Raw genomic sequence first — 10,944 nt, forward strand, 5'->3', positions numbered from 1 at the left:
ATGCTTTTTGAGTCAGAAGGAAGGCAGGATTAAAACCAGAGCTTGCCTGAAAACCATGTTGAAGGATGACATTTGGTATTGGCAGGAGGCAGCAACATTAAATGTGATTAAATGCTACACACCAACCATGTTGCTTCACCTAGAACTCCTTGGCATGGGTTACAAGGCACGAATTGGGCAGTGAGTACTTCCCTGAGCTTCTTACCTTTTTTCCTTGGCCTGGTATGATAATGAAAGCCCTGGCCCTGCTCTTTCATCTTGTCCCACATTTTCCTTTGTTGGTGTGGAAAAGGAGCGAGGGAGGGGGCCTGGACTGGAGAAGGAGAGATAAAGCAAGTTTGTTTTTGGCTGAGTCAGAGGGCAGTCAGATGAACATTTTTCTTTGTAACTTAGTAGCTGCATTAATCACTGGGACTGCAGCTACTCCCACTGATGGCCAGAGAAGGGCTTCAATTTCTCACAGCTTTGCTGATACCAAATTTGCAGAGAGTTCTCTGCAAAAGCGCTCTCCTAGCAGGTACAATTAGAGTGCTTTAATAGGCATGCATGACATGTGGAAAGATTTTTAATTGTATTAAATACATCACAACCTCACAGTAGAAATGATCTCTCTATGTCATTTCAAATTAAGTGAAATTATTTTGTATAGTAGTGATGTAATAAGAGCATCCCTGGGCAACTGGCTAAGAGTGGCTGGTTTTTGAAAGGAAATAAAGTCTGGATTTGGCAGTGCTAGGTTCATGGTTGCACTTCATGATCTAAGAGGTCTTTTACAACCTAAATGAGTCTGTCATTCTATGATAATGATAATACTTTATCACACTGCACGTACTGACAAGAGGCTTAGTGAGAAGCAATCAGTTTGGTTTGGACTGGGTTAAATCATGGGTTGAACTTGCAGAAGTTTTTGACTGTGTTTAAACACACTTATGTCAGGATAATGTAAATTTCTCCCCCTGTTTTCCTTTATGAAGAAAAGAAGGGAGAGGTAAGATTTCTTTGGTGAACAGTTTATCCCAGTGGAAGGAAGTTCAGCACTTTAACCCCCTGGGCTTTGGTAAATGCCTGTCTGAAGATTTTTGGGCTCCTAACTTTCATCTGGATTCATATCCCTGTTTTCCAAGCAAAGCTTTTCTAAAATAGCTGCCTGAGTAACTATAAAACCTAGAGACAACAAATGGGACTCACTAATGCCTCACTAAGGCATCTCTGAAAAGTTTCCTTTTAAACAGAGGAACACTTTCCTGGAGGAGCAAAAATGACAGATTTTTCATTTTTCTGAATGAAAATAGCACAAGGATGAGGGGAGGTGGAGTAAAAGATCACAACCCCCTGAATTACTCTGAAGTCCTACTCTTCTTGTCAATGCTGCCAGCATTAGATCCCTAAGTGCTGAATTCCAATTTCTTTTTGTTTGGATGTGCTCAGCCTCTGCTGTGGGCAGGGATAAGTTCAGAGCCTCCAGAATCAGCTCCTTTACTTTCTCCCTGTTCAGTCTCCTGCCAATGCTCACACAGGGGGCCAGGTTGCAGCAGCAGAGTCTTCCCAGGCTGACCCTCCCTCGCCTCTTTATCTGGAGCTTACTCTCTTCCCCCAGCACTGCTGACAGTTCCCACCTAAAAAAGCCCTAAGGCTTTCCTTTCTGCCTGCCCTGTGTTTGCTGGAGCCGATGCAATGTCTGAATATGCACAGCACACGGGCTCCAGTTTCTATTTCCCTGACTGCCCAGAGCATGTGGGGTTTTATATGGCCCTGTAAAAGTTACATCTTCTCAATATCCTGAAATCCACAGGAAATCCCACCCACTCCCAGCACCACAGTCTGGCTGTGCAGGCATTGCTCCTATCCAGTCCCATCACTGCAGGGTCTGTTTTACACTACCACAGGCTTTTTTGGGTTTTCCACCCCTCTCTCTCTTCTTTTGTTGCTGCCAGTGTGATTGCTAACCTGGACAGTGATTTTCAGTCTGGAAGGCAAGTGAATGTCAGCGAGGAGCTCGAGGATGTGCAATAAAGAGTGGCATATGTTCCTGGCTCGCTGGTACAACACTGTGGCAGAACAGACCCGTAGCTGCCAAGGGAAGTGGGCATTTTCTCGAGTCTGGAAAATGGAAAGCTGACTGGATTTACACTGCAAAGCACTCTCTCTCCACTGGTGTTTGTCCATGTGGGTTTATTTTCAACCTTTATTGCGGTCCCTTCTATAATCACAGCTTGCCAGACCTGTAAAAACAGCGCCTTGTTCTCTGCAGGGCTGACTGATAATTACTTGCAGCCACCAGCAGCAGAACCAAGGCAGGCAGGCAGCCAGGGGGCATGTTCCCACCTGCAGCTCATCCAGGGGCATGTTCCCACCTGCAGCTCATCGTGAAGGGTGGTTTATTGATAGTGAGGGCATGGGAGTGGAAGCTACCTGCCTCCCACATCCATTGCTCCGTGCTAGGGCAGCTCCATGGCAGCTGTGCCAGGGATGCATGGGAGAGGCAAATTCTCTCCTGCTGGCCAAGGAAAAGGGCCTGGCCTTTGAAAAGGTCAGATGCAGTGTGACTTTGGAAAGAGTCACTGGGAAATAACTCCTGGGAGAGTCTGGCTGGCATGTTGATGTGGTTTCTTCTAAAGGTGGCTATACTCTGAGACAAAACTCTTGGTTGGTCAGCTGAAAGTCCTTCACAACTAAATGTGTGATGGAAATACCTGTGGACAGCCTGTGCTTTAAGGTAAATCTTGGAATACACAAAACTTGTATGTGCAAGTGCTCAATACATATGTGCTTCTCTATTCTTTGCAAGCTTACTCTGTAGGTTTTCAAATATCACCTACCAGAGGATCTGCAAGATTCTTTTCAAAAGATGGACCATTGATGGTTTCAGATCACTTCGGACCATTTCTAGACCATTGATGGTTTTGGATCACTTGTCATTAATACAGAGGAGAAAAGGAAAGTGATCCCTTCTGCTCTCTCAGTAAAGATGGTTCTTAGCACTGTTACAATCATATTCATCAGAGCATTATCCAAACTTATTTTTCATGAGCAATGTTTCTTTCTGAAGATCACTGCTGGAGGGAGAGTGCTGGAGCTCGTTGAACAGAAAGTCTGGGCAAAATTTGAAGCCTCTATGCTCCTTTCCCCATGGAATGTGCTCACCCAAGGTTTCTAGTTTCCACACTGCTGTACTTTCCTAGCCTCACTATTCCACATGGGGATGATGCTCAATAGTATTTCTCCAGCAATCACATGAAGAAGGGAGGTGGGCCAAGGCCAGCAGGGTCAGGACAATATAGACATAAAGGAGATAAACCCACACAATACTCAAAAACAGCAATTTCTGATATCCAGAGGTTAGCTGCAGTGCAGCAAATCCATCCCTTGTGCACAGCTACTGATATCAATGGATTTAAATGCAAGATGTATTTGGTTCAGTCCATGGAATCAAATGTTTCTCTAATCTGGTGATTTTCAGATTAGCATCCAGGATGACAACTTGCAGAGAGACCACTATCCTCTTTGGACCTCCCAAGCAAGTTGCAGGAGCCTGGGGAGCAGGGCAGGGGCCTCAGCTCTCCCAGGCGATGCAAGAGGGGGCAGAGGACCAGATCCTTACCCTCTTCTCATGTCTTTTAATTAGCTGGAATTCAAACAAACTTATTGATGACTGGGATAATTTCATTTCATATGTTGGGGGGTGGAGGCCTGCCTGCATTTCCTAGTTCTTCAGGACATGTGTGAAGACAACAGATATAACAGAAGGGACCATGAATGGAACATGCTGTGAAAAGAAGGTAATTGTCTGGATGAGATTGCAGTTTATAAATATAGCAACTCTATAATCATAAAAGGAGTTTCTGTGAAAAACCCTTCTATGTTAGAAATAAACCTATTTCATCATAAATCAAATATTTCTCCAGGCAGCATGCTTATACAAACTGAGCTTATTTGCCAGTCACCAAAATTAGTCTGCAGTTCTTTTGCACCTCAGGAGACCTTGGTTCTACTGTGCATAAGTGGAAGAACTAAAAATTCTGCCTGCAATGTGGAGGGACACTTAGTCTAAATCAAGCGATTTAAATAAAAGCATACCTAGCTGGTGTCAGACAACACCTGATTTTTTCTAAGTTCTCCAAGGTACCATAAGCATGGAGTGTTACTTCACAGGATGAAATTAATTTCCTTTTCTTGTACCAATACTGCTTGTTTCAGTCAGAGCTCCTGGAGGCAAAGGGATCATGCTGCAAGAGGACCACTATGAGAATTTATTATTTTGGCCATGCCTCATGTTACCCCTCCTCTTTTCAGGAGGTAAATTTGGCAAGAGCCAGTTTTCCATTGTGCCAGGCTTCCCTCAGGGTATGCTGCCTGGCAGGGCTGTGAGGGGAGGGGAAAGGCACAGCAGCTCTCTGTTGAGGCAGCACCACTTGAATGAAGCATGCCTGAAAAATTCCTAACCACAGACCTGCTGTTAGCTGCAGCAAGATAAAAGGCATATTTTATGAAAGTAACACATTCCAGTGTTGCACGTGTGAGTCAGGAGATGAACGGCATGCGCATGAGTGCTTGCTCTGTTTGAGTCCATCATTTTGCATCTATAGGATCAAATGTTTATTAATTTCTGCTTAATAACAGATCTTGAGACCATCCTACCTGGCTGTGAGCCACACAATGGGGGTGTAATATGTTTTGTTATTTTACTGTGGTTTTCTCTTTTGTTGAAAGACATTTTTTGGAGTATGCTGTTTTCTGAGGTCAAACGCAAGATGCAAGATACGGTAGCTGGGATGATTTAAGGGTAAAAGAGAAAAAAGCTTTGTTTGTTTGACTAAGAATCTTTCGTCAGACCAAATAATATGGCTGGAAAGATAGACAAGATTTCCATCTCAGTATCCCTTTGTCATGTCTCTTTTTTTCCCACCTTAGCTTTCCTAGCTGGTCCCATACAAGGTGCCAATTTTCCCATAACAGAGCAGGACTCAAGTGCTCTCATTCTATTTGCTAATCCAGGGATAAGGGGAAGTCAAACTGCCAGCTTCATAGACCTGTGATCCAAAATGATCCTTTGATGACAATTTTTCCCTCTTGAAGCCCTTGACCACCCAACATACTGTCATACGAATTAAAAGTGGAATTGCTTATCTTCCCAAAAATTATGCTTTAACTCAGACACAAAATGTAGGTTTGATAAAAGATTAGATTTACAAGGTGAGATAGCATAGTTTGCCCCATGCCAGGGACCAATTATATTATCAAACCAGTTCCTTCTGGTTTAAAAATTTCATCTCTCTGAAAGGTAGCCCACTGTTTTAAGCCATGGCTGTAGGCAGGATAGAGCATACTTAGAAAATGGTCTCTGTTACATCTCCTTCAGCCATCTTGTGCTGGCATATCCACCTGTTTATTGTGTTTGCTGCTTTCCTGTAAGGTAGTGGTTTGCTGGCCTTCTGACAGTGTCTGAGGGCATTCACAGATGAGAAGAAGGTGTGGAAAAAATACCCTTTACCTGAAGCAAACTGAGATTCCTGCAGTTGCAGGGCTGGCAGTCCACAGCTGGATGAATTTCCCCACTCTCTTGTGCTGGAGGAACAAGCTGCATTTTTTGCAGACTGTGGGAGCCATGGGATCCTGGGTCTCTGTAAACCTGCTGGGTTTCAAGCAGCAATAAAGTCCACTTCGAGCCCTCTGCCTACCATGCCTGCATTGCTCCTGAATCTCCATGTTGCCTTACAAGGTTTTGCTGCCAGGGCTCACACTGTACCACACTTTTACTGAAGTAAATCCTTAATACAGGGCCAAGCTGACCTCTGCTAAAAAAAAATATAACATTCATAGAAAACATGTATATTGTATGCAGAAATATGTTGTGTTGATCTTTTCTACAAGAAGTGATCAGCCCTCTTCTTGCAGGTATTAAAGAGGAAGACAAAGTCAATTGGTCTGGAGAGATAAGATCTGCTATTCATACACAGAAATTTTTTCATGAATTCCTTAAAAAAATGACAAAATGTATTCTTTTGACAGAAATCATCACTATTTCAAAAACCAAAATTGTATTTTTGTAAGTCCTTGCTTCACATCACGGATTATCCTAAGTGCATCTATTGCTGAAGTCAACCTTCCTTCCTGCCACGCTCCTCTTCACACCCCCTCTCTCCAGGTTTTCCTGTCTCTCTGCACTGAGTTTGGAGCCTCTTGCTTTCCCAAGCGATGCCCTTCCTGACCCCTGTCTCTGTATCTACTCACACATTCCTCCCTTATCTTGCTCTCAGGCTGCTCCAGATTCCCTCCGGACCATAGCCTATACCCGACCACACGTGTTTACAGAGCCCAGCTTGGTGCCTTCTAACAGAACTGGCTTTCATCCTGACACTGAGTCATATGACCTTCCTCTCTTTTTTCTGTATATGCATGAACCCTTTAAACGGCGGCATCTGAAATGTTTCTCCATCCACCTCCACATTTGTAAGTCTGCATATGTGATCAATGTTTATATTAGGTAGCTGTTATGCTGTTCTGAGTCTGTTCTAGCTGTATTTTACTTAGACTTTGGTGACCTCTGGGCAAAGGCTCTGCTGTATGGATGCTGGAACATTCTGTTTATAAATCATTAAATACGCCATTAACGCCTAAAAAATAAGAACATTATTCATCTTTGAAAGGACTTTGAAATTAATTTTATGTTTGAAGCAGCTTAGGAAAAATCTGTGGGGTGAGAATTTAGTCAATAAAGTCAATGGGAAGTCTGCCACAGGGTGTTTTTGAGTACACAATAATTGTTGTCCTGTTGCAGGTTTAGGTTATTAGTTTGCTTTGACTTTATTTTTATATAGATAAATATCTTCTACATTAAGCTCCATTTCTCTCTTAAATGTCACAGATTCAAATGTCTTCTGGCTTTGTAAATTTGTAAAGTTGACTACATTTTGCTTGTTAAAATAATGTGACTTCAGTGAGGCATATTTTTCATCCCAAATGGGTCACATGGGGCAACACCTCCTCTTTTAGGGCGATACCCAGTTCCGGGGAGAGAAGACTCTAAAATACACCAAATACATGTTGCTGTAACATGCCTGTGCCTAAATACGTGGTGCTGTTACAAACTTCAGCCCTGTAGAAACCCTATTGTTTATCATTGTGAGAGGCTCCACCCCAAACAGTAATTAGAGCGAAGCTCCTGTCATAAATCCGCTGGCATCCTAAGTGAGGCCGGTGTTCTCTGGAAACAAAGGTTATCTCCTCCTTTTGCTACTGGTCCTTTGAACTTCCTGTGGTCAGGGAATCCTCCTGGTTTCAGCTAGAATAACAATTATGAAACTATCCCTGCTCTCTCCTGGCTGGGGTTCATGTCTAATTAACTTTAACAGGAGTCATAATTTTAAGAGCGATTTCTCAAAAGCGTTATAACTCAAGACAATTAAGGCTTGAGAGAGAGCATGCGAGACAGGGAAGGGAGGAAAACAGAGGCACTCCTTGGGGCAGGGCACTTCATGTGTATTAAAGAGATGTGACTCATTCCTGCCTCTAGTCCCAGCACAAGTAATACCTTCTGAATAAGTTCTGCGTGCTAGATAAAAACTTGTTTGCTGGTGCAAAAATCGTATCGTGCGTGTCAGAACAAGCACCCTGATGGGCTATTCCCATCAAAAACAAGGGCACGCAGCAGTGGATTTTTCAGTGTGTTGGTGTAAATTTTGCACAGCGTTTTCAGCTGCGGAAACTCATCAAAGTCTGCAGAAAAAAGGGATTAAGGGGAAGGAAATGCAGACCAGTGAATGAATGAATGAATGAATGCAGTCGCTCTTCTGGAGCAGTATGTTTTTGTTTGTTTTTATTCTTGTTATGCATGACATATGTGGAAGTGTATATAGAATACACCCCTCAGTCAATTTGATAGGCAAAACCTAATTTTCTTGAGGACATGTGAAGCTAGAAGGGAGATGATAGCAATGTAGAACATGAAAATCCTGGGAACCCCTAGGTCTGACTTTTTGTGTGTTTATTTAAAAGTAGCTCTGCATGCAATACTGTATATATAATAGGTATTATCTTAAGCCAGAGCATCCCACAGACCTCTCATAGACGTGATGCCAGGACAACATCTCCATGCATGAAGGATCCAGCCTTCAGCAAACATACAGGAAATCAGGTTTTGTGACAGAAATCTGAAATGTTTGTTTAAAATCTGAAACGGTTTTAAGGAAAACTCCTGCTGCTACTACAGGGGGGATTCCTCTCATTACTAGTGGCATGAGGATTCTAGAGGAAGCAGGGTGTTTTTTTACCACAAAATTGGCTCAGAGCAAGTTTAACTGAACAGAGCCTGCACCAGCATACACAAAATCCTCACTGATGTTCCTGGGGATCTGTTGCTAAACCCACAGTGGACTATTTCACTGAAGGACCGTATCCAAAGTTTCCCCTGGAGCAGACTTCCAGTAGCTCTGCAGAAAGCTGCTCATCTGCTCCAGATGAAGCAACACAGCAAAATGAATGTCTCAGTATGACGAGAGACTACGAGAGAGCCTACACCACCCGTGGTCTGCTTGGGAAGCAAACCCTGAGCGCCTTGGGAAGAAAAGTCTGACCTAGGCAGTGGAGCATCTTGTGTCCTTGGAGCAGGGATCTGGGAATGTTGTGCCCTCTGGGAGGGAGAAAATTGATTTTCTCAGTGTAGAAGCCTGGGGGCAAACCAGCATATAAGTGGTATGGACAATCAGGGGCCCAGGAGTGAAGGAGAGAGCAAACCGCAATGATAGTGTGGATGTGTCCTAAGGATGATGTCTAATGGTTTTACAACACATTGTTGTGAGCAATGAACATTAACCTTCAACTATAAATCAGCTTGTTTGCCATTTACTCATAAGAATTTTGCATTGTTTTCCGCTTGTTACATTTCTAATGTTAGCATAGCTGTTATGTTGTCTCATCTCGCTAGTTTTTTGGATCATTTGGCATCTCTAAGAGATGCCATAATACAGGGGAGATTTTTGGAAAGTATTTCGTCACTATTGTTACGGGCAAAATTATGACCAGCTCTAATGTTTTAGCATGCTTGAATGTGAATATCACTAACACTTGGACACATCTATGTCCCTTATTCTACAATTATAACAACAATGCTGACAACTCCACCTTCTCCTAATTGCTATCATCCAGCAACAAGAAATAAATTTAAAAAATCATGCCCTAGGAAAAGCCTTGTCTTTGTCTACCCAAAAGACAGAAGTATCAGGATCTCTACTGAATTTGTCAGAATTTGTGTGTATGCTACTGAATAATAAAGAAGGTGATTTATGTCTTTTGGAATGAGGACATTCCAGGGTAGGTGTGGTGGGATCATGCTGCTAGCCAACCTTTTTGAGGGACAGTGGTAAATGCAAAAGCTTTGTTACGTGAATGAGAAGGTGTTGATTGGGAATAGTCAACATGGATTTACCAAGGCTGGATCATCAGATCACACAGGCTTTGCAGGACCTCTAGAGGTCTCTCATCCCACCCCTCCACAAAGCAGGTCCAGGTAGAGCAGGTTGCTCAGGGTCTTGCCCAGCTGGATTTTGAGTATCTCCAGGGTGGAGACTCCCCAGCCTCCCTGGGCACCTGCTCCAGTCTTTACCCTCATAGTAAACTTATTTTCCCTAATACTGACTGGGAATTTCCCCTGCTTGACAAAACCGATTGCTCTGTGTGATGAGGGAAGAAGAGTGGTTGTTATCTCCCTCAAGTTTAACTTAGTTAGGCATGATTTCCTAGAGCACCTTTCTATCTACACTGGAACATTCTGGTCTGAACAGGTGGATAAGTAGGTGGGTGAAAAATTGCCTTGCTTTTTGAGCTTAAAGGGTTCATATTCTACCTGGAGGCTTTTGTAAGCAGAATTCCTTTGGGATCCATTCAGGCAATTTAATATTTTTGTCAGTGATGTGAAAGTAGAGACAGTGTGCACCCTCATCAAACCTGCAGCTGTCACCAAACTCACCAGAGGAGAGAGACTGACACATGCCAGAGCAGAGCTGCCAGAGCAGCTGGAGAAAGGGACCAACAGGAACCTCATGACATTTGACAAGGACAACTGTGAGGTCCTGCAACTGGTGTGAAGCAGCTCCTTGCAGCAGCACAGGCCACTGCTGAGCTCTGCAGGCAAAACTCCACAGCCAAATATGTCCAATACACATGAGAGCCCCTTCCTCCTAGTGCCCAGCACCTCTGCATAGGAGCTCTCCTTGGGCACAGTGTCCCTCTCATTTCCCGCCTGCCACTTCCCGTGTGCCCTTTGCCCAGCTCACAGAAAGATGGAGCAAGGCCCAAGTGCTCCCACCTCTCCCAGAAGAGCCAGGTTGTGCTTCCTCTTGTTCTTGTCTGCATCAACAGGGTGAATTAGCTACAAAAGCACAAGAAAGTGCAGTGCTCTACACAGCAGTCCAGTTCATAATCATTATTTTATTGTTTTCTTGCAGACAAGACTTTTTTCAAGGATGTGGCTAGAGTCTGTCCTGGAGGTGAGGCCATTCCAGTCATGCAACTAGCAGGACTGGACTTGTTCTTAATTTAAACTCATACTACATTTAGCAGAGTGGCATGGGCAAGTGAAATTTCTGCTTATATTGAAGGAAATCATGTATACAGTATATTGCATACATACAACTTTCATATTGAGTGGTTTTACAGTATCTCTTCACAGGTGTTTTAAACCCTACTTGAGCACACTTGGGTCACTCAGAGCTATGCACAAGGCATAGGAGGCATTTGTACAGTGAGCTGATCTAGATTCCTACAATGCCATTTGGAGGCAATTTTCTAGGAATCCATGCAGAAAAAAAATGAAACTGTTGACCCCTCAGCGCCAGCACAGGAGCTCAGAGCTATGCCAAGAAAGTTAACACAAAGTAATCATTTTTCTTCCTTGTTTCCCATCAAAGTAATTTTTTATGAAGAGGGTTGACTCTGGCTGGATGCCAG

This window comes from Geospiza fortis, unplaced genomic scaffold, assembly GCF_000277835.1.
Source record: "Geospiza fortis unplaced genomic scaffold, GeoFor_1.0 scaffold219, whole genome shotgun sequence".
Classification (NCBI taxonomy): domain Eukaryota; kingdom Metazoa; phylum Chordata; class Aves; order Passeriformes; family Thraupidae; genus Geospiza; species Geospiza fortis.